The sequence below is a fragment of the Hetaerina americana genome, unplaced genomic scaffold (genome assembly GCF_022747635.1).
Source record: "Hetaerina americana unplaced genomic scaffold, ioHetAmer1.1.p SCAF_3, whole genome shotgun sequence".
In the NCBI taxonomy this organism is placed as follows: domain Eukaryota; kingdom Metazoa; phylum Arthropoda; class Insecta; order Odonata; family Calopterygidae; genus Hetaerina; species Hetaerina americana.
In genome coordinates, this window is record NW_027286874.1 from 52,447,320 (window position 1) to 52,471,525 (window position 24,206).

At 40.1% G+C, this 24,206-nt stretch overlaps 1 protein-coding gene across 1 annotated transcript in view; it reads right to left on the minus strand.

Moving 5' to 3' along the window:
* LOC139690034 (uncharacterized) overlaps positions 1 to 24,206 on the minus strand; it is a 334,601-nt gene that overhangs the window by 13,731 nt on the left and 296,664 nt on the right. The gene's annotated exons all lie outside the window — the stretch shown is intronic.

A 24,206-nucleotide genomic window follows, 5' to 3' on the forward strand; every position in this document is an offset into this window, starting at 1 on the left:
GAGATTTTGTTCAGCATAAAGATTGAAAAAACTGAATCAATGGGTAAATAAAAGGTAACAAAAGAAATGTTATTAAATTTAAGAAAAGATATAAACAGCTGTAGGGATATTTTTCAGTGAGAAGCAAAAACACCATTTTAATTTGATACAACAAAATCTAAAAGCTTTTGGCAAAAAAAATCGTGCGTATACAATATCCGAATTAAGGATGCAATGAGAAGAAACATGTTTTACAGGTACTGGAAAAACAGTTCAGAAGGGGTGCTAAGAAAGTTGAAGTTTCATAATTTAACTTGCATTACGTGAACGCATTCCAGAAACATCCGCCTTAAAGTTGAGAGCATCTCCTGAACTTGACTCCTCGAAATAAGAGGGTACTTGAAAATTCTCTTAAGATTTATTGTCTTTAAAAGTTTGTATACCAATGACATATATATAGCTTAAATATTCATGTCATCCGGGCACTGTCAAAGAGATGTTTTTATGGAAAATGGCGTAAAATCCGAGGTGAAAAATAATAAATTACATGGTTAGGTGCTAGAAATATTATCAGATATTTATCTCTAGCCCTCTATCTTCTGCAAATAAAAAATCAGCATAAATTCAGAATTTTAATTACAGTATAGAGTAAATAGAATGGGCAATGCTATTTAATGAATTTACATGCATCTTCATATAGTCCATGTGTCACAAATATAATTACTTTCAAATCAAAGAACTGCGGGAGATGCCGCGACCGTTAATTTAACGGAAGCGCACCTCTAGGTGCACCAAAATGCACAAATTTTAAATTTTTTAAATCATTTACTGTCAGTGGAACTTAAACCAAGATCGCTCTATTTCCACAAACCGAATTATCTGGGTTCGAGTCCCAGTAAAGGAAAATGATTGTTCCACTGTTAAATTTCCGCATTTTGATGATTACTTTGATCTTAAAATTGCTTTGACCTTAAATTAATTAGGTTTCTTCGGGAACATTAAAACTCTTTCGTATTCTTAACTGGAGAAGGGTTAACATTTAGTAAAAATTCTGCCCATTGGTACTCCAGCTCATTTTGGCCCAGCTGGATTCAACACTGTTGTTATTTGAAAGTCATTTTTCGAAAATTTCAAGTATGTGTTGTGAATGTGAAAATTTGTTTGCCGAAATAGTATGCTAAAACGAACTGGTTAGGAGTCATTTTAATTTTTTAAGAAAATTTTATATTGTAGCTGTTGGTCAAAAATATTCCAAAATATTCAATTAAATTTTATTTGATGATATAATTTAGCATGCTTTGAGGGAATTTCGAACAAAAAGTTAGGGAAAAGGGAGTTTTCAAAAATCATTAACATACTCAATATAACCATAATAATCTTCTTTATTAAGTGAACATTATATCAATGGACTGTCACACCTTTCGCTTATTATGCTCAAATTTCTGAGAAGAACTATGATGAGACTCAACTGGCAAAATTCTATCAAAGAATGCTTTGATTTTAGTAGGTACTTTGTACTACAGGCCGGAGCATTTGAATTAGCTTTTACTCTGTAATACCACATGTTAGAATCGTGTTCCTCCCTTATTTATTGAGCCCACTTACTTTTAAAGTTTAATGATTTGCTCTGATATACAATTATCTGTCTTAATTACAGTTCATTCAATTTTTGTGACTGACGAAATCCAAATTGAAAAAATTATATGTGTCTCATAGTACAAGTTTTAGAATATCTAAATGCTACAGTTGGTTTCTCCTGTGTGAAATAGGCTAAATGTTTCTCTTTTGACTATTTTATAACATTTCCTGGTAGATCATAGACAAAAAACGTGTGTTCGCGAACGAACGAAACATGAAAAAAAAATAGTTTTATTGAAATAATATTTTTTCGAGACGAAAATTGACGTTTTAAACTATTCCAAACAAAATAACTCAAATTTAAAATTTTAAATAGAGGTCTCATGTTGTCGTCATCTTAGTTAAATGAAAAATGTAAGAATATTTTAGTTTTAAACAAATTCCCACTGATAAGCCTTTTCTGGTATCAATAATATGAATGATTTCATTGCTATTTAAAATACAGAACATCTTAAATATCACTTTTCTCATAACAGAGTGAAATGGTTTGAGTATCTGAATTGAACATTAAGGGTGTCATGTTATTGAATTTTAAAGGTGGATCAGAAAAATTGTATACATGTATTTGAGATTCAGACCGGACTGTTAAGTTACTTTTACCGACGAATGATGAGAAATATGGTGAATATACCCAATAGGTGTACGTGCAGTAACAGTTCATTATGGTGATTTCATAAATGTACATAGATTAATTTAAAACCTTGCTATCAGACATTATATTACCCCAACCTAAACATCCTGGTGCCTTAATTACCAAAGGAAATTGCATTTTTCGCTTCCAATAAGCTCCCAAAAATCCCAAGTAGATAACGAAACACCACGCAGCGATGAGCAGGGAATGAAAAACCAGCGGCGTTATCTCTACTTTACACGCTCGATATTAAAAGATCAATTTCCGATTTTCGCAAAATATCTGTTTGATTAAGCTTCAACTACGTTTTAAAAGTTGAATTGATGGAACATGGATTATAAATTAGTCAGCGGACACTATGGTCGCTCTACAATATAAAAGAAAAGATAGCGCACGTATTTTAACCATAGAATATTTACGAAGACCCTCGTCATTTTTGCAAGTAACATGGAAAGGGGCCCACCACATTTGACTATTGTTCTGGGGTGAATATTTCCTCATTAGAAATTTTCAAGAATGGAATTTTTATACGCTTTTCTCTTCACAATGTACTCTTTAACATAGTAAGATGTTTTTGCAATATTTTTCGTTGTAGCATTTAACTTTTTAGGTAAATAGAAATTTGGTAACTCTATTAATAGTACGAGGGTAGGCTGAAAACTATTGCGCACATGCTTGCAGGCCCCAGAAAAATGACATTCAGATGCACTCCTGGTGGAATGTGGAAGTAACATTCCCACTCAATATGCATGCGCAGGTTTGAGGTCGTTTCTTTCATCCAGTGTATTTCGAGGAGCTGAAGTATGGATACGTTTTCTAGTGCTATGTCAAGGCGAGTTAAACAGCGTGCTGTTATCGAATTTTCAACTGGTGAAAAAGTAACACCTACTGAGATTCATCGTCGTTTAAAGGCTGTTTATGGAGACAATGCTGTTGATAGGTCTAATGTTAATCGATGGATAGAAAAATTACGTGGTTGCGAACCTTGAAAAGCCATAATTGTAGATGAAACGGAGTGGACGTCCGATCACTTCCACAGGACATAAGCATTTCAAACTCGTTGAAGACTAGATGCAAATCACTCAAAAGCGTATCGCATACCATATTGGAATATCCAAGGAAGTTTGTCGTGTTAAAGGTAGTCTGACACCAATAATCTTGCAAATTGACAACCTGAAATTTGAACCGATTCCACACACTCCTTATTCTCCCAATCTTGCGCCTTGCGATTTTTATTTATTTCCTCAATTCAAGAAACACCTCAAGGATAATCATTACACCTCGGACGATGAGGTGAAGGCAGCTGTCAAGTCCTGGATTCGATAAAAGTCGGAAGAGTTTTTCAGTGACGTATGAAAAACCTTGTCACACGTTGGGAGAAATGCGTTAGCCCTATAAGGTGACTATGTTAAAAAATAAATATATGATTTTGAAACTTAAGAATTGCACTTAAATGTACTTTTTGCCCGATCGTGATATTTGATTTTTTTCGTGCTCTACAAGCATTTGTGCATTACTTTTCAGCCTACCCACGTACATTTCAATTAATTGAATTGATTTTCATATTTATTAGGTAGTTGGCATGAATACTTCTTTGAATTTACATTTTTTTTATTCAAGAGTTTGATTTCACCATCATCAGTATTTCAATCGTAGGATAAGTTTAACGCTGCTATAACATTCTTTTTTATTTGAATGCAAGGCTGCATATTCTAGGGAGAATAATGTTAAGGTTTTCCGCTGCTTTCCACATCGCAGTACTGCGACCGATGCCGTGAATTTCACTCTTGCCCGCAACTGTGGCAGCTGATGCCGGGCTGACCCACTCGGTCTGCGCCACCAGTGCCTAATGGTGAAACTGCTGCCTTTCACCATAGGTTCAGGGTAGCTTTTTACTAGGAGTCTGCTATTCTCGTTGCCTCATTTCGGAATACCATTGAGAAACATTTTCTGGTAATGTGTGGGTGCCGCGTTCTGAAAAACCATTAACAGACTTTTTCTAAGCTGAAAAATTTTCGTCGATTACAGGAATGGAACCAACGACCTTCGGCCCTATTGGCAGATACGCTACCTCTGGTTACCTCCGCCCCGCCGGAGTTTGATGTGTCTCATCGAAAATGCCGTATTTATTCTTTGAATTCGGGATGCGCATAATATTTATATACTATATTTTGCCAAATTATTATCATCATTACATAATTACTAATATTGGTTTTATTGCAGCCCTCCATTCCTCTCTATTCAGCGTTCTTTCCCTCTGATAGCTTTTCTCCTCTTCCTAATTTTTCCTTTGCACTTGTCTTTCTTACGGGACCTTCCCTTAATTTTCAAGTGACAGTTGGGTTACTTATTTATAAGGAGGCATATTAATCTTGCAAAAATGATTTAAAATATTAAAATTCGCATTGATGTGAGATGGCTCTCTTGCGTTGTATACTGATGAATATAATATCTCCAAATCAATGTAAAATAAATCAGTCTATTTTGGTTTTCAGATGTTTTAGTGGTTTTTTATGATTTTTTATTCAGTTGTAAACAAATTGTATTTTCTACCTCAGGGTGAGAACAAAAGGGTTTAATGGTAATCTAAATATAAAATTACTATTGATAAACTTTAAATATTATTTTTAAGATAGAGTTCGTATATCGTATCTGAGTTTTATAGTAACACGTCATTAATTTAGGGTATCCTTTTACTTGTAAATGCGCTTCAGAATTGTTCCTTTCCTAAGGATAAATGGTTGCTGGTTTATTCTTATTTTTAGTCATTTTTGTAATTTCAATCAGCACCTGATATACATTTCATCACCACTAACGTTACCTCATCATGCCGACTAATCTAATAGCTTCAAAAGCTATTTTTACTTACTTAAGCCAGTAAAAACTAAGGGAGTGAGTTTATTTCTCCTGAGAGGTTTAATATTGTCTTACTGCTCTTAGTCACAAATGAAGAATGAAGATAAAATCAATTTAAGTGCTCATTTACTGTTTTTTTACGTTTTTTACGATTACGTCCAAGACGTGTCTTAGAATAATAAGATTAGGAAAATACCCCAAATCGTAAAAAGTTTATTCAGAAACAAAATTTGATCAGTTGAAGAAGAAGACATTGGGAGGTTTGGAATGAACAACGTATATAGAGGTCGTAAAAATTGTCTCTCCGGAAGCATCGTAAAGCAAAGAATAAAGACGAAGTTCCCTTTAATCGAAAATATTAGATTAAACAAATGCAAGGAACTACTGTTATGTCTACGACGTTTTAAATGGGAATCCAAAAGCTATGATATTTTGTTGAAAAAAGAACATTAGTTGTAGTCGGAGAAATTTTGCTCGGTTTTCATTAAAATGTTCCATGGTCCAAATTTTGTTTTTGTGATTAAGCTTGGGATTAAAACTGTATGTTACTTCGAAGTTTGGTAAAATGTCTTAATTTATGTATTCCAATCTTAGCATTAATTCTCATCTCGAATCTGTTTTTAATTGCACGAAATGAATCAGTCATTCAAATCCGCCGGCAGCAGAAATATTCCCGCTTCCGCGGATCCCGGTGTAATCATCTGGGAGTGAACTTTTCAAACCCAACGAGCACGCTCATTTCCGGGTCGTTATCGTCGCGCGTATGGTTTAGAATGCATCGTCTGACGCGCGCATTTTTTATTTGGTGATTTTAAGTATTTCTCGAGTGTGAATTAACGAGGGGTGGGGGAGGGTAGAAATGGGTTTCTTCTTCGCGAAGCGGGTTCGAGGAATGAAGGCAGTCCGGAATAGCGAATTTTAGCAGGAGGTGAAGGCGGGTGATTCGTGTTGGATGTGTGCTCGAGTCAAATAGAAAAGAGGAGGAGAGGGAGATGTAGAGAGAGAAAGAGGTTAGGTCGGCCATGGAGGCAAGAAGTTATTAACGTCGGGAGACGGGGGCAGCGAAGGTAAGGAGAGGGAGGAGTTCGACGAAGTGAATGCGGCCATTGTGCCCTCGTGAAGAAGGCGGCCGCCCAAGTGTTCGGCTTGTGTGAAGAAGGTGAACGGAGAGAGAAAGAGAGACTGTAGGGGTCCGGGCCCAACCTTTTCCTTCTTTTGGGGAGAGGATGAGGAGCAGAGGCGGCGTTCGGCAGGCAAGCATTGAGCGAAATACTGGGAGTAGGAAGGAGACGGGGTTGGGGAAGAAATTAAGTGAGGGATTGGGCCGAGGAAGATTTGGGGAGGAGTTGAGGGAGTGGTTTTGAAAGGGGGTAGTGGGAATGAAAGAAGAATGAAGCCAAGGAATAAAAGTTGAGGAATGTGAGAGGATATTTGGGCGGAATGATGCTGAAATGAAATGACGAAAAAATAAATAAAAGGGAGACTGACCCAGTCAAAATCAATTTGGAGCTCATTATTTCCTGGCTGTATTGGCACTTTATCGTACCTCCTACCGTAAGCAACCTGTGGTGGAGACGAATTTTCCGACGGATATGAAGCATCGGGAATAGGTAAGTTAAGTAAATTAGTCCATGCATAAAACAATTTGTGAGAAATAAACTCCTCAATGAATCTCAAAGCGTCCTCTTAAAGTGGAATCGAAGTACAAAATTATTGGATGAAGAACTATACAAGTACTTATACTAAGGAATATTTTTATTTTAGAAAGCGGTCATTTGAAAGTTACTCAAAATCTCAATTTAAGTTACTACTTCCATGCTTTAAGTTTAAAAGCATAATTAAAAATATGAAAATATACCTTGAAATTAATTTGGTTTTAGGATTAATTTTTATATTCCTTCTCCCAATGTACTCGTAAAGCAACCATCACCTAAGTTATCTGCCCCACCCTTTTTAAATGAATTTCTTGATCCACATTACCGTTTTCATTAATGGTCACGCAACCATCAGGTAGACGTTGGATAGGAGAAGAAGGTGACTAAAAAAGTATAGTCTTAAGCTTGACAGGTTTAATTCACGTATTAAATTGTCATCCTATAATGTCGATGCCCACTAAATGCCGATTTATAATACGGCGTTCGTTTCCGCATTAAAAATGTTATCTATTCCATGAATTACTGTCGGAGGAGTCCTTTTTTATAGATTGTCGCATTTCGTTTACGACAGACTCATTAATATCGCAGTAAGCAAAATAGAAAATTGCGATTAATGCTTTCTACGAATATTACACGATACAGCATCTCATACCAAATAGACCAACGTATAAGGAAGTGATTTGTTAAATGTCAAATATGGTATCTCCTTTTTTATGGATGTGAGACATAGACGATAGGGGCAGCAGATAAAAGGGTATTGGAAGACATGTGTAGGTGATGCTACGAGTATATATTAATGCTAAAAATAAAGGTATAGACACATTTAAAAATAAGGCAGTGCTTAGAAGAGTGGAGGAAAAGAGTAGCCTTTGGAGTGCACTTAAAAGAAGAAGATATTTGATTGGATATTTCCTAAGGAGAAATAGTTCATTGAAGATCATAGCGGAACGGCTGGAAGAATTCATAGTTAAGCTCAAGGAAGCTACGAGACGTAGGCGATGGAAAATATTGGTACAAGGAGCCATGGTAGAATGGCAGAAAACAGGATAGGTTAGAGAGCTGCTACAAGCCAATCGTCAGATTGATAGGTCGTGATTATGAAATATGAAGAGAATAAAGAAGATAATTTTCCATTATTAGGAATCCACAGCTGGACTCGTTTTAAGTCGTAATAATGTTGAAATGGAGATGGAGTTGAAGAACGTGGAACAAGGAAATGGGACGCAATTTTTCTAAGATAAGAAGACATTTGAAAAGGACGGAGGAAAAGGAATTGAATAGTTGGAGTGACTGCCGGTGGGAATATAGAACCGCCTGAGCAGGTGCGAAAGGTTCACGACACACATCTGGGAGAGATGAAGAGAGGTAAAGAGGTTAAGACAGACAGTTGAAAATTTGGCAAATATAGTCGAACGCCGGGAAGACGGGGATACAATTGAAGGTAATGAACTTAAAACAGAAAGAGGTCAAAGAAGTTTCGGGGGATTTGAAAGTAACTCGGGCGTCTATAGGGAAATAGCAAAAAAAGATGAATAAAAAAAATATTGGTATAATTTTACATGAGAAAAAGAGAATAATGAAACAGCAAAACACCCCCAAAGTTTTTGTGTTAGAGCTATTCATATGCTTACCGGTGTTCAGTGGAAATTCCCAAAATATCAACTAATTCATTCAATTTTTTTTAACAATTTTAAGGAATTTTTTTTCAATACAAATATTGTTTTTCGTAATCGTCATCTCTATCACGCTCAAACAAATCAGTTTCTGAGCCGCCAATCGAAAAAGATAAATTAGATCACAAATTAGGTATACATTTATTCATTATTTTCAGATTTTAATTCCAAGCGGACAGCGGATAAAACTCTATACTTATTATATACCCGATTTTCGAGAAATACTCAATGCTACAGGTTTGTTACGTGAACAGAGAGTACTGCCAAATATATTTGCATTGCACTCACCTTGTCTTCTAGCGCAAAAATGAGTCCTTGTATATTGAAACCCTCTTCTCAAGAATGAAAAGAAGTAACGGAAATGTTGATTGTTTTTTAAATTAAACTCTTTTGTATATTCGTAAGCAATTCCAAAGCAGTGAAAGAGTTGAATATATGGACTAGTAAAGTGAATTTTATTTTATAGTACTTAACAGTATTTAGCTTGATACTTGTAATAACTAATTCGGTTCTTTTCAATTGATTACTAAAAGGGCGTTAACTATGAAAATCATGCAGATGATCAATTAAATATTGGAAGACACCCAAATTTTAAATCCAGTTTTATCGTGAAGTTATATACGTAATACTGTTCATACTGAAATAGGTTAGGTGCTTTTAATGGTATAATTGATTGTAAGAGAAGAAAACTGTTTTGCACTAATTCAAAAATGAATCGATATCGCAGAACAACTAACTGAAAGATTAAATATATATTTTTCGCTGCAGTGTAAATTCATATAAGTATCCAGTTGGGATAGGTTCGTGGGTAATTTTGGCAAGCTGCCAAGAAATACGGCGTAACGAGACGTAAAGACGGCTGTGAAAACTCAAAGGGTGAAAGGGAATTCGCGTGGGGAAATGGTTTTAGAATGGAGAAGGAATTCTTGGGAATTTGATCCGACGGGAAAGAAAAGGTATTTTTCTATCTCGTAGATAAATGCGCTTCAAAAGTTTCAATTGGGAGTTCATCGTCAGCGTTTCCAGTAACCAAGCATTCGGTGGATGGGGCGGGATGAGAAGTGAACGCGGCCGGCCGGTTGCTCCATCAGTCTAGGACGCTTGGTGGACCCCCTAATAGCCCCGTCCATTCGTGCGAAGGCGTGGGAGATTCCCGGAAAGGGAAACGGGGTCCGCATATTCTCTCTGGGAGAGGAAGAAGAGTGGGTGGGTGCGAGGGCGGGGTGGAAATATGGCCAGTGGATTTAGTGGCCTTTCAGTTGGGCTTTTGCCGTCACATAAACCGCTCGCGGAATAAGCGTGAAATCAAAGGCGGAGAAGTATCCCGTGAAAGGGAAATACTGAGAGAAAATCTCGGGGCCCCGGGCATATATTAAGGGAGGGTTTCCGACGACTTCAATTACTTAACGGTGCCCAAGCATTCATTTTTCCTGCTTTTAAATTATCGAGACGCCAAGCGTACTTTAGTTTGTGTGAATTTATAATGAAGGAGTAAGAATATGGATTCAGTCAAATTTTGCTAAACAAGGACAATTGGTATCATGATGAAGCACCCATTTTATCCTACATAATAGAACCACATTTTTTCTACATAATCATTCAAAATTATAGGAGCTACTTATTTATCCCTTCCAATTTTTTTTGTAATGAAGCCATATTTTGAACTTACTTAATAAAACCACTTAAAGTTGGTGAAGTTTTTTCGGTCGGTTTGAAATAAGCATGTAGATAAAAATACTTTTAATTAAGTATGAATCAGTATTAAAATTATGGGAAAAGTGATCGTGAAATTAAATCAATTCAACGACTCAGTACACAATTACGATCGAAATTCGATGTCACCGAGGGAACCGTATACTTCCTTTATAAATTTTTCGATAGCATCGTCCAAAGTTCAATGCATCCTAGTAAAATAACTTGCCAATATCATGCGACTATAATTTTTTGTTTATTATTAGTTCATAATCAGAAAGATAGAAAATTTAGTGTGGGTGCTATGTGCACTACTCAAGGAAAATCATAAAAATGTGGCCCTAAATCTTTGAAACAAAGGGATTTGCTAATACCATACATGCTCCGTTTTCTGTAAAATTAGTGGCAAAAGGAAATATCTTGGACTAAAATGTAAGTGGTTCTCGCAATATTTTTAATATTTAGCATAGCATTTAATTTCCATCTGGAATTAAATATAATATAAAAATACCGTACCTTAAAATAGAAAGAATTAATAACAATCTCATTTTTATGAGCTTATTTACAGCTTCCATAGTTGAATTAGGTAGTCTGAGACATGCACAGGCTACGGATAAGTCGCCTTTCACTCTAATCCACTTCTATTATTTTCTGCAATATATTCATTAATTTTACTCAATTTTCTCAATTGAACACCTTATAGAAATCAATATTCGAACAAATACATCCTGATTTTATTCTATCATCCTTTCCATTAGTTATCTCATTTCTACTTTGACATTGCGATGCTACTCTCCTTGCTGATCCCAAATACGCCGCCCCCTAAGTAATTTTTGTCCTCCTCCATATCCCTTTAATAAATATTATGAACTTATCATTCTATAGTTATCACAAATGACCGCCTTTCCATTTTTTTTAATCGAAGCTAACCCAGATGGAACGAAATCTTTCAGTCCAGTTCCTTCGTTATAATTGCTATGATTTTACTCTTTAAAATGCTTCCCTTCACATTTTCATCAACTCCTAGGTAGTTCTAGGGAATGTAATACATAGCTTCACGGCCTTATTTTATTTCAATTTCCTTAATTGTCTTTTTTCCGTAGTATATCTGGACCTAAGCTATCCTCACCTGCATCATATTCTCTTTCTGTTTCTAAGCTTTCTGATGTCATCATAATCCCTCTTTGTATTATTTCCATCGTTTTATGGAACAATAATTAAAATGGTTTTTTCGATTACTTTCTCCGTAGTGCTTATAATGTAATACCATCACTCAAATTGCCTAGTGTCAGATGCCTTTGCAGCCGCCTTTTTGAAGTACAGTCACTGCGCAAACTACCTTCGTCAGGCTCCTACCCGTGGAACCGCCAACACAGCTTTAGGGATCATCAGAACACACAAGCCCTTTCACCACGTCAAGGTAGTAGTGTACGGGGAGGGGAGTTGGCGATAAAATAGAAATGCTGCATTGCATTCAAGTTTCTGAATTTCATTATTTAATTTGAAGACGAATAAACTTAGATAAAAATAAATGGTTATTATTTTATATTAATGATTTACAAAGTTTCTTGCCAAAAAGCGCAAGTCTAGCAATGAAATTTATGTCGGTCTAAAGATCTCCGTTGAGTGATATATCCTTACTACTTTCCCCACTAAAGGATTATTATCAGTTTACTTCAAAAAATAATCATGTACGCATGATACTATGCTTAGTCTAATGAAACCAAACGTTTAGACCAACTACGACATGAACTTGTAATGAGATCATTAACGAAGGACAAATTATCGTTTCCATAATGGTGTGGATCGTTGGAAATTTCTGTCACTTTTTATGAAAGCCCACTTAGGGCAAAATGATTTTGAATTTTTTCACAAATATGTTCCTGAACCCATTTTCTTTCTTCAGTTTCCATATTTATCACATGATACGATAATTATATATATACAGGTATATATATATATATATATATATATATATATATATATATATATATATATATATATATATATATTTAATATCTCAGGAAAACTATGAATTCGGCATCGCTCACACAATCAACTTTCGAGAAACAATCCACACCAATATCGATTGCTTCACGTCTCAGATGATAAGGAAGTGGATGGCAGAAGCTCATATGAGGGACTTCTTAGTTTTCTGGAGCGGAAGAAATAAAGTTACGTGCCTTTTGTGTTCATTGGGCACAAAGGAACAGAAATTCAATATTTCCTCGCAGTCGTTTCGTGTATGTAACGAAGTTTCCTCTAAAGTATTTACAAGCACCAGGAGGAGAAGGGGTTAGGGGCCCCCGCACACAAAACATCGAAAAAAAGCACAAGCACTCTCCAACTTGCAGCGAAGGATCCATTCTCCTTCTTTCCAATTTGCTACGTCGTCCCTTTTACGACCCGCGTAATTTTCCCCCCCTTTTCATTCGATATCGTGGCTCTCCGCCTCCAATATTGCCGGTGCTTATTCCTATTCCATCAGCCCATGCCCACCCCTCGATCGTTTCCCCATCCCCGTATCTTCTTGCCCTGTGAATGCTCGCTTGATCTCTTTCTCCCCTCCCACCACAAGCACACCATTAGAGTCCACCTCCTCCCCCCTCCCCGCCCAATACCGCCCCGTCGCCGATTCCTCTTGCCTTCTCGTGTTGCCCACCAACCCTCCGAATTCACCCCAATTCTTCTCAACTTTACCTCACTGTATCCTTCTCTTCGCTCTTCCTCTCTCTTCTTCACAAACGATATCTTCCATCGGCGGCGCCCTCCCCGTGATCCGTCCTCCAATTCTTTCTCCCATCCAGTAGTCACACTCCCTCCCCTTTAACGTCATCAGGGTCGAATATCTCCTCTTCCCTGTTCCGCACCCTTCGTCCCCCGCCTTCCGCCGCAGCGGCGTTCTTTCTTCACCTCCCCATCGCTCATCTCCTCAATCTCTCCCCAACCCCAACTATCCGTCACCCCATTTCTTTCCTCCGGCCCAAAACACTTCGCCCTCTTCTTCTCCCGTCGTTCCCCGGTCTCTCCTTCCCTCCCACGCCCCCACCTCGTCGCCCTCCCGCCGCACCCTCTGAAAAAATCTCCTCTCCCCCCGCGGTCTCGCTATTTATCGCCGTCTTCCATTCATGCCTCTAGTCCCTCGTTAGCTCTCCCCTCTCCTTCACCCTTGCTCCGCCTGCGTCTCCCACACGGCCGCTCGTGTCCGAGGCATTATGCTCCCGAGTGGCAGTAATGTGGATGCCCCAAGGGTTGGTCGGGGGAGGTGGGCGAGTGGGGTGTCGGACGCTTCGTGTGTCGGATGATCTACTGCCGCTAGCTCAGTGGTTGATGAGGCGTGCGAGAAAAAATTATTTTTCACTTCGCGCCACGTTTACTCGGCTGTACATTTTTATCTTGAGCGTGTGAAAGTTGGGGGTATCAATTTCAATGGTCCCGGAAGGGATTTTTCAAAGGTATTTGAGCTTTTTAATGGAGGATGACGCCAATTAATGTATTGATTACTATGCCATCCATACGAGGTGTTCAAAAATCTTTGAAAAATTTTTAGAAACTTGACACAAAATCTGTTTGAATCCCTCTATTTTTAAGGATTGTTATTTCATTATACTTTTCAACTTATGGTGATAAATACCAAAAAAGGGTATAAAGTGTAAACCCTTATATTTAGTTGGTTTATTTCTAGATATGTTGTAAAAACCTAAGCACAGAAAAAACACAGTGAACAAACTTATGCTTTATCTCTTTTAGCATGTTATTTTGCAATTAATATTGAATCAAAGGTATTGCATTAGTACATTTTTTCTTTAAATGCTAACTTTCGTGATTAATCCATAATATGTACAATTTAAAAAGCAAGAAAAAATATTAGATGCTTTCATATCTTCGAAAACGTAGTTAATATCCTTACTGTCAATATCGACAATATTTCAATCATAGGGGACTTGGGCGGACCAATTAAATCAAATTCCCATGCACATTTAATTTTATGGAACAATATACACCCACGCACACAACACACAGAAACATAAATGCATACCTGTGTGTATATATATATATATATATATATATATATATATATATATATATATATATATGCTTTCGTAGACGTAACACGGAAGTGCCGAATAGTACAATACACAGTAACACACAATATAGAAACACAAAAAAAGAGAAGAACACTCACACGTTATTTCTTGATATTTCGACGGAAACAATCCGTCTTCCTCTGAAGATATAGAAGTAATGACTGCTGGAGTTGTTGAGGTGAGGGGTGCGAGAGAAAGGGAAGGGGGCCAGGAGAAGGGGAGAACGGGAGGCGAAGGAGGGGTGAGGGTGGGCTTCCACAAAGTAACAATTTTAGGCCACTCCCATCAGTGAACGACATTGAGGCCCGGATGCTGATAGGCCATACAGATGTAAATGAATGCCATTTCAAGTGTTTTTAATTGTATAGGGTTATCGGATGTGGGAAGGGAGGCCAGGACGGAAACATTGTAGCACAGGTTGAAAGGGGTATTATGATGGGAAGCATATACATGAGATGAGAGAGATGCGACATTAGTGTGCCTCGTCTTATTGGTAATTCTTTCGACTACACTCCAAACATAATAGCCGAAGGGGATCAAGGCTATTCGGGGGCCAGAGCATCATTGACCAGAACATGTCAATGCTATCTGAGAGCAAATTTTGGACTAAATGACTCGTAGGCGCTGGTACACCGTCCTCTTGAAAGACATATTGCCTCCTCGAGACCGCAATTACCATCTACGGTTTCACGATATTCATCAACATTTGAAGATGGACTTCTTTTTTGATAGTTTGTCCCCTTTCAAAGAAATGTGGTGGCATGATATCACCCTCGCTGGATACAACACCTAGGACGTGAACACTAGCCGGAAATTTTGTCCGTGCAACAACCGGGACGTCCTCGTGGTCGTGGGTGAGCCAGTGATCATATCTTCGGGTGAACTTCACGTCAACGATGTAAATTGTTTCATCAGAAAAGAATCTGATTCGCCCCGTAGCTTAATTTTGTAGAGAACACAATAGTAGGTTGCAGCAAGCTATCCGCTTTGTTCTAGCAGCCTCAGGCAGCATGTGTCGCCACTTTATTGTGTACGACTTGTATCTTAGGTTCTCCTCTGCCATTTAATGCATTTTTCGCTCACTAACATTCAATTCTGAAGCCAATTTCCGCAGCAATCGCCCCAGGTCTTCTGAAATTAGCGCCTCAGCCATCTCGACGACTGCCGCAGTTCGTGATATGGGTTTCCTCGCATGACGTTTCCTCGCCTGGTAAGCGAAACCTCCCCCAGACCTCTCCGAAGCATTATACTTAGCCGCAATATCATAAACAGTTGATCTGGGGTACTAGAAGAATCAAAATATTTCACTGGGCGAACGCCCAGCAGTAAAACTTTCGATTATAGCGCCTCTTCGATTGTACTCTGCACTTTCACGTAAATATGTAAAATGTGATGCTTGATAAATGCTATACTGTGTCCATCTTAGCATCCCTCACACCCTCTGATCCTCCACTGAAACTCAAGACATTAGAGCAATCCTTTATCTGGCTCTTGGAGTCCTGGAGTTGGCCAGGAATCAATATTAGACATTAATTACCCTGCTCCAAACATATTTTCATCCCACCTCCACCATCATCACCTTCGATATTTTCCCCACCCTTCTAACGCTGCCCCTCCAAACCCTTCCCTTCCGAATTCTCTCCCCACCTTCCCCTTCCATCCATCGCTCCAGCCCTCGTATTTCCTTCAGTTCTATCCCTCTCTTCCTTGATGAAGGTGGCTACGACCACCGAAAATTCGAAAGTTAGCGAGTCTCTTTTTTGTGTGTTTCTGTGTTTTTGTCTCTGTCCACTAGTGCTAAGTGTTATACATTTTATATATATATATATATATATATATATATATATATATATATATATATATATATATATATATATATATATATATAAACATATACATATATATATATGTGTGTGTGTGTGTGTGAGTGTATATATACATAGACTGTGTGCGTGTATATATATATACACACACGCATGCATATCCGCCCGCACTGACTATAACCTTCATATGGCAGAAAGGTTCGTGCGTTCTAATGACCCCTAGAGCTAAACCTGCGGGAAAGCGATGAATTCTGATAAGATCACCCATGTCAGATATGCCAAATGAAAGGTAGTATGCGTAGCGTATTCTCATCGAAGCGATTGCAAAGGTATATGACCACATTGGGGATGCTAATTGAATGATGGAACCATGTTAAAAAAAACTCTGTTGAGGAAGCCAACAAGAATATACCAATTATTATCTCATGAAGCAATAAGGGACTGGAATATTAAAAGAGCCCTGGTAACTACGGGACTCGTCTCAATGGGCCACAGTTTATGCCCAGCACAGGAGAATTGTATATGTGGTGGTCACTTTTGTTTTAACCCAGAGCTAAAATATTATAGGTTTCATTGTTATAAGACATTTTTTTGTTTGAAGCAGTTTCTTATCTTTAGTGTTCCTTATCCGTTATCTCTCTGTACCTTTTCTTATTAACGGATACAAATATTTTTAGAAATCGATTATAACCCAAAGCTGAACGCTTTTGAAATATATGAAGTGGATAACTTAGTGCACAATTAAAAGCTTATGAGAAAACGGAGCCAGATAAAGGATTTACAAGCGGGGTAAGGAATTTCTCCGAGAAGCGTTTCCCATACATTGAGTCATATATGCACTTAATTTCAAGACGAACCCTTGCCTGCATTCCCTGCTAACCGAGGCAAATCGTAGGGAATTAGTGAATCACACCAACCCACGTCCACGAACCAAGATTTCTCTAGTCGAATGAGACATTAGGTTGCATTCCCTAAGCTACGTAAAATCCAATCCAAGCGTGATTTCGCTAACCTCAGCAACGGGAGATGCAAATTTTCATTTCACCTGCTCCTAATTCCAGAAACGACATTACAAAGTGACAATGTGTGATGAATGGAGTCGATTTTCATAGCCCGAAGCTTATGTAAAGCTTCTTAGATGTTATTTTACGATAATTTCGCATTCTGGAGCGTGGAGAAGGGGAGTAAGGAGTGAGCACGTCTGTGTGGGTGAATCCGTTGGAGTGTTGGAAAGGTAGGAAGGAAGAGAGAGGGAAGCGACAAAGGTGTCGACTACGGAGCATGCGAAGGCGGCAGCGAAGTAAGGGAAAGGCAGGTATTTCCAGATAAGATGGGCGGTTGCCTTAATGGCCAGAAATTTTAGAGGAGTGCACCAAAATTGCTAAAATCCTCCCAGTCCCCCTTCAACCCACATTTGCCCCTGCCCGCCATCACCTCCTCTTTCGCTCCGTCCTGCCACCTCAAACTCCAGTCCCACTTATATTGATCGCGTAGTCTCTAGTATGTGAGGTGAATGGAGTCATAAAAATAGCCGAGGGTTGTTTGAGGGGGCGGGGACGAAGGACTTGCGGTGAGTGGAGAGTATGTGGGGAGGGTTGGGCTGGTTTGGGGGGTGGGGGTAGGGATCGGTGGAAGGAAAAGGAATCTGGGAATATGGCCTGTTTCTCGCCCCTTTCCCGACATCCACCAAATGCTTTTTTTTCCTCCCCATGCACCCCCCGCCTCCGACGGGTCAAATCCTATCTCTAGCACCCCCCACCTCATTTTGGTCACGAAAATCGACCCCTTCTACCCTTCCTCCGACTTCCCCCACCCTACCCTCCAACCTTCCTTCAAACCCTTTCCCCGCCATAATCTCACTCCCGCATGCGTATTTCGTTGAGAACACCTCCCCTTCGCTCTTTCTCTTTGCTTACGTACGCCTACCGTCGTCCTCTCCCTCTGCAGTCTCTCTCCCTCTCTCTCTCGCCCCATTTTCTCCACTACTCACCAAACCCATCTCTTTACAAATGATCTCATCTCGAAGCGGGTCAGATGCTATTTTTTTTCCAACACACTCGCGAAAAAACTTATCTTTCGTCCGCCCATCCCTCCTTCCGCATCGCCCCCGCCCTTTCCAATCCTACCGCCTCCTTCTTCGCTAACTTCCTCCATCCCACACACACTCTCTCTCTCCCCTCCCTCACTTTCCCTTCGCCTGATGCCGTCCCAACATTCCCTTCCGCGTGGCTTCCCACGTGCGAGTTCCACCCGTACCGCACCTTTTGGCGAGGGCGAGGCCCGGGGAGGAGAGGAGGGACGGATGTGACCAAGGGACCGAGGAGGTGATGGGTTTGGGATTGTCGCGTCTTTCGCCTTTCGTGGAAGAGATTGCTTTCGCATGGGGGATGGGTTGGGTAAGGGTATGGGGATTGCTTTCCTCCTCGCTGCGCCCCATAAAGCTTAACAAGAGGAGTGAGTTGTTTAGGATGCGGAAGAGGGTAGGAGGGAGAGGAGGCTCTCGGGAAGGTGGGCTTTGGGGTGGGGAGTGTGTTAGGAATTCCCATCGGTCTTTACGTTGTCTACTTCTGTTTCTGTCGATGTAAATCCGGAAGCGAGTAAATATTACGATTTGGACATTAAATTCTTAAGGGAATCGTCAACCAAGGCGAGGCATTTCGTTTAACAGTACCGCCCGTGTTTTTAATGGTTTTAGTTAACAAGTCGCAAACCCAAATGGAAGCAGTTACGGAGCTGAAGACTCGAAAAGTTTGATATCCCTTCCTTCCAAGTAATATACTAAGTTTTTGAATTTATTATAAGAATATTCCATTCAAGTTTATCGCACTAGAAGACCAAAAATTAGCATCACGTAAGTTAAGACCATGAAATATCTAAAACTATTCATTTTCCTATATTTATTATGCAAAAGGTTAATCCATAGGAAAACTCTTTTGGAAAATCTTCTTTGAAATTATATTGCATTGATTGACGGACTTACACCCTTTCTTGAAATAAGGTCTCACTAAATGCTACTGAGATGATTTGAATAAATGTCGATTGAAATGGTCAACTCTAAGCCGTGTTTTTTTAGCTAAACAACGTTTTTTCCTGACTTTTTTTATTTTGGCAGGAAAAATTATTGCCACCTGTAATCATTATTAGGATCCACGAGATCTCGCTATAATTGACTGGTCACAGATTGATCCCCGAGGGACGGTCGGCGAAATCGGTCTCCGACAGGACGTACCTCCAGGTAATGTAAAGTGACTTATCCATTATTATTCTCATATACAAATCAATGGACGTTGGATCGGTGAACAGAAGATCGTTTCCATTCCTCGTAGTAGATAAGGTGGGTGTGTTATCCACATACCGGTTGGGAATTACATTCCGTTTTTAATTCACCCGTCAAGGTCAATAGACCTCGGAGAGCGGCACCACCTTCAGCGTAATAGATTAGGTGTTCATAAGCAAATTGTTCACCGAGTGTGATCCCGTGTATGGGGCACACAACCGTAAAGTATCATCGGTATGAACCGTGATGTGCAACTTGAAAACCGCTAAGTCGCAGACTGAAGCGAAGCCCCCCTTCGTCCTTTACGTCTAGTTCACCCGACTGCGGTATACGTGGTTGATCTAGAGCTTTGGCAGGCGGAAGATCCAGCTGGTCCAGGAGAGGTAACCTGTCCCCTTGGGGATATCAAGGCGTCTCAGGCGTGGCATCACCAAAATGGCAGAATAGAGGCGGAGCACCGACGTCGGGGTTAAGCTTGAAAGTTTTCGGTATCAATGAGGACTCAGCGATATAGTTAATATGCCCATGGGGACGTAGCACACTTCTATCGCGTTAAGTTTTTATTGTTGTAATTTATTTTTAAACTAATGTATATATTTAAGTTCGTGCTAGATTCACATAGGATTCTTTTATTGCAATAAACAAATAGTATTCAAGGTATCGACAGGATACATTATAATATCAACTGCCAGTTTTAGGTCAAAATTAAGTATGTAAAGCGAGAAAAGAATATTTCATGATCCTAGAAGTGATTGAGTCAATTTTACAATCTCCATCAAAATAAAAAAACTCATTCTCATCAAACTCAAAAAATAAAAGTCTCATTCCTCTAAATTTCTAACCTGTCACACATTTCCAAGAGCTCATTATTCTCCATCGCCTTTCACCACACTATGCTGATAATATTTAATAGAATTTTTAACTTTCAATAATGTATTCTCAATAATACAAGCCAAGGTTAATTCTGGCAAAAAACTTAAAACGCGAAACATTTTACAAAAAATAACCTCGAAAACCGAGACCTTAAAGCAAGACCAATTCCATCCATCAGAGGCATGGATCCCAGCAGATAGTATGTATTTGCGTAACATTTGTACCAGTCCCCGAAACGACATCCCTCCCATTAATTTAACGTTAAATTTGCGCGGAGTACATGCGTTGCGTCAGATCGCTTTGTCACCGTCTTCGGGAATCGTCGGTAATGGGCCGCATCGCCATCGCCTAAGCTAAACGCGGAGCACAGGCTTTCCTTCCTTCCCTCTCTCGCCCCTCCCCCTATCTCGAGAGGCATCTCTCGTTACATCCACGTCGCATACTCCATTCGTCAGCGTGCGCACGTGTATATTTCACAGCTTGTCACCTCGGCGTACGTGGCCCGACGCGCGCGCGGAAGAGCACGCACCACCGTCGGGAACGCAATCGTTTCCGCATCACTTGAGAGGAAAGGTCCGGGGGCTTTTCACCCGCCCTCAGGCCACAAATGAGGCAGTCGATGAGCGGCAGTCAAAGATCCCGAGGCGTTGGGGCCTCAAAGAGGGAGGGGGAGCCTTCCAGAACGCCCACCTCGCCGCGGGCACCGCACCCCTCATCACGCCTCCTCTCCCCTTTAGCCCCTCCCGCGCTCTCCTTACGAGAGAGGTAGAGTTCTCAGGCTTCCTCTATTCCTCTTCTTCCTTCTCTCTCCACCTCACTGACCCCCGCCTCCGTTATTTTTCCTTCCATTCTGAAGCTCTCGCAACCTTTTACGTCCTTATCTTCCTACATTCCCGTCTTCATACGTACCGCATCCTGCGTATTATATAGGTGCATGGATATATACATATTTCTATGTGTCGTCCTGCTTTTTTATCTTTTCCAATGTGTTTTACCTTCGTCTTCTTCATCTTTTTCTCGAACATTCTCAAAATAGGGTCTGGTGTGTGTGAGAGAGGGGGTTCAGTCGTCCCATGTTTCCCTAAGTGTCCCCTTTTTTTCCTTTATTCTTTCAGTTTTCTTTTATCCCTCTCTCTCCCTCTCTCTTTATTCATTTCCCTTTCATCCTTTTTTGAGCTTTTCCGTCCTCTTCCTTTCAAACTTCAAATTGAATCGATGCCATTTTCTTCGGTTCCGCATTATTTTTGAAAGCGCAAGGCCCCCTATCACCTCCGCACAACTTTACGGCGATGCCGTGCGAGCCTGGGTATGAGTAGTCTTTTGGAAGGAAAAAGGGCACTTTTTTCCGTTGGGTGTGACCCACATTATTTCTCGAGAGAGCGTCAACGTTCCCTCTTGACCTGGGAGGATGGATTGTGCGGGGAAAGAGGGGGAGAAGTATAACTTCAATCATTTGAGCGTGACGTAAGGTTTCAGTGTGTTACTCACACATCTTAAATTTGATTGAAAGGCAGAACCGTATATTGGACGATTTCACCGGGTTTCTCATTGAAAAGCCACTCAGCCAACACAAAGGGTTTGACTCGTGGTATGGGCGTCAATGAGGAATCCTACGTGCATGGCGATTGAAAACTTTTTAGAATAATAGAATGGGGAAATTCCTCATCAAGTGCGTTTCTATTCTTTGCCTATTCACTTACAGGATTATTCAATCCAGATAAAGATTTAATTCGAGAAATTTGCTCTTGATTATCTTAATTGATTTATAGTTTGATATGATTTTTTTCCTGAATTCGATTTCGTATTATCATTTCATTGGAATCATTAATTCATTAGATCATATGGAAGTACGGTCTAAACCTATTAGAAGACGTTTTCAACTTTCAAATCATGTCATAAGGATACCCGAAGCGCATTAAAAAATAAACATTGGTCTACAATGCTGAGATAAATTCATGCACAGTGGCTGTCATTACTTTAGAAAGGAGTACGAAAAGAATAATTAACCAATTTTATCGGGGATGGTGTGAATGAAATTTGACGAGAATTTTGAGAGAACAGAATATGTAGAATAGCGCATTGGGAAATACCTAAGCATCAAGAAGAGGATCTTAAAGCCGACGGCTGGTAAATCTCTCGACTTGTTCGATACCCCGGAAATGAAAACCGACGGCCCATACATCTAGTTCGAATGGAGCCCTCTTATCAAAAATAACGTTATATAGGAATTTGAATTATCAAGCGAAAGTCGCTCGTTTTTCTTCGGAATTCTGAACACCACTGAGTACGCACACACACACACACTAACATATGTGAAAACATGCACCTATACATACATGCACATAAGAGTAAACTTGCATAGTATATTCACTGCACTTATATAGTCTCCGGAGAAAACCGACTACACGAAAATGGACTAGGCTTTACCATTTGAAGAGCTATGACACAAACAGAACCGACGACCTTGATTAAAATAAAAGTGCAGTAAATGTTCATCTGGAAGCTCGACCTCACTTTATTTTGTTTCATCTTTCCCTTATTCTTTATCCTTACTTTTTTCTGTCTCCACATCTCTTTGCGCGGAATGTGAACCACGTGGGGAGGAGAGCAACGGAAAAAAATACCCTCCGGTCCCGGTTCCTCTTTCCGTGCTCCCTCAAATAATAAAATAAAAATATCTATATATCTCAGCCTCATTCTTCCCCCGCCCCGTCCGACACTTATCTCCATTATACACCCACTCCAGCCTCCCCATTCCTCCCGCCTCGTGTCCTCATTTATCCCCGAGACGCCGACCCTTCCTCCTCTCCATTCCTCTTCATTCCACCCACACCCCCAACGCTCCCCCGCCCGAGCGACCCGGCCCCTCCCATTTCATTCTTTTCCGTCATTCCCCTCGCGCTCCCTACCCTCCCCCTACCAACCTTCCACAACACCCCCCCCCCTTTTTCCTCCTCAAGCAGTCAGGCCAGAACCCGCTGTGTGTGTCTCACTCTCTTTTTCTCCCTTTGCTTCCATCCTCCCTTCTCCTCCCCCCCATCTTGCCCGCCCAAGGGAGTGCCTAGGGAAAGAGAATGGCGGTGGTGGGTGGAGAGGAAGGTGGGGGGGGGAGCAGGGATGGCGTACCGGAGTGCAGCCCCGACGCCCGTTAACGTCCGCCTGATCGATTCCTCCTGGTTGCGGATTTAAAGTTTGACGTATTGGGATCAGTTCTTTCGTAGAGGATTCCCGTTGGGTATATCCTTCCGTTCCCGTCATCCCTCTCTCCCGGACCTCCATCTCCCCCACGCCACTTGTCTCGGAGTCAAAGTGGAGATTTTCGCTCGCACGGCTGCGCCCACGCGCATTCAAATTTCTTTTTTTTAAGTCCTCCCCCCAGTACCGGCTTCCAATTCTGTGATTACCCGGCGGAAGCTGATGCGCCACTTTTTGTAGTTTTTTTTTTGGTTGAACGGATCTCCTATCGTTGTGACTTGTGTGTTAAAATTGAATAAAAAAGAGAATTTCATTTCGAATACCAAATTGAAAATGTAAAAATAAAATTTTTTGGTGAAGTTCCACAGGGGCTTTTATTTTCGTATCATCTCTGAAGATGACAGAGAAACGCCACTGTCGCTTGCGTTGATCCTCTCCCAACTCTATCTGCAGCTGGTATTTTTCCAGCGTATAACTATGTAACAGGAATTAATTAAATAATGACACATTTTTTTTATACCGGCCAGTAATCTCTTATTTGCCATCATCAGCTTAGGTCATCAGCACACATAATGCACCAGCTCGCCATTCTATCCCGTTTTATAGCAATCTTTTCATTCTTTCATACTTCAACTATCATTCAAACTAGCTGACGAGCTCGGATGATTTTGGATCCTTCTTAATAATAGTGAAAAACTGTATTTTTTATCATTACTCCTTGATTTTCAAAAAATGGCTGAATCATTTTGATACATATTTAGTTGCTAACTTCCCATAGGTGCTCAGCTAAAGCAATCGCGTAGTGAACTCTAACATTAGCTCTTGT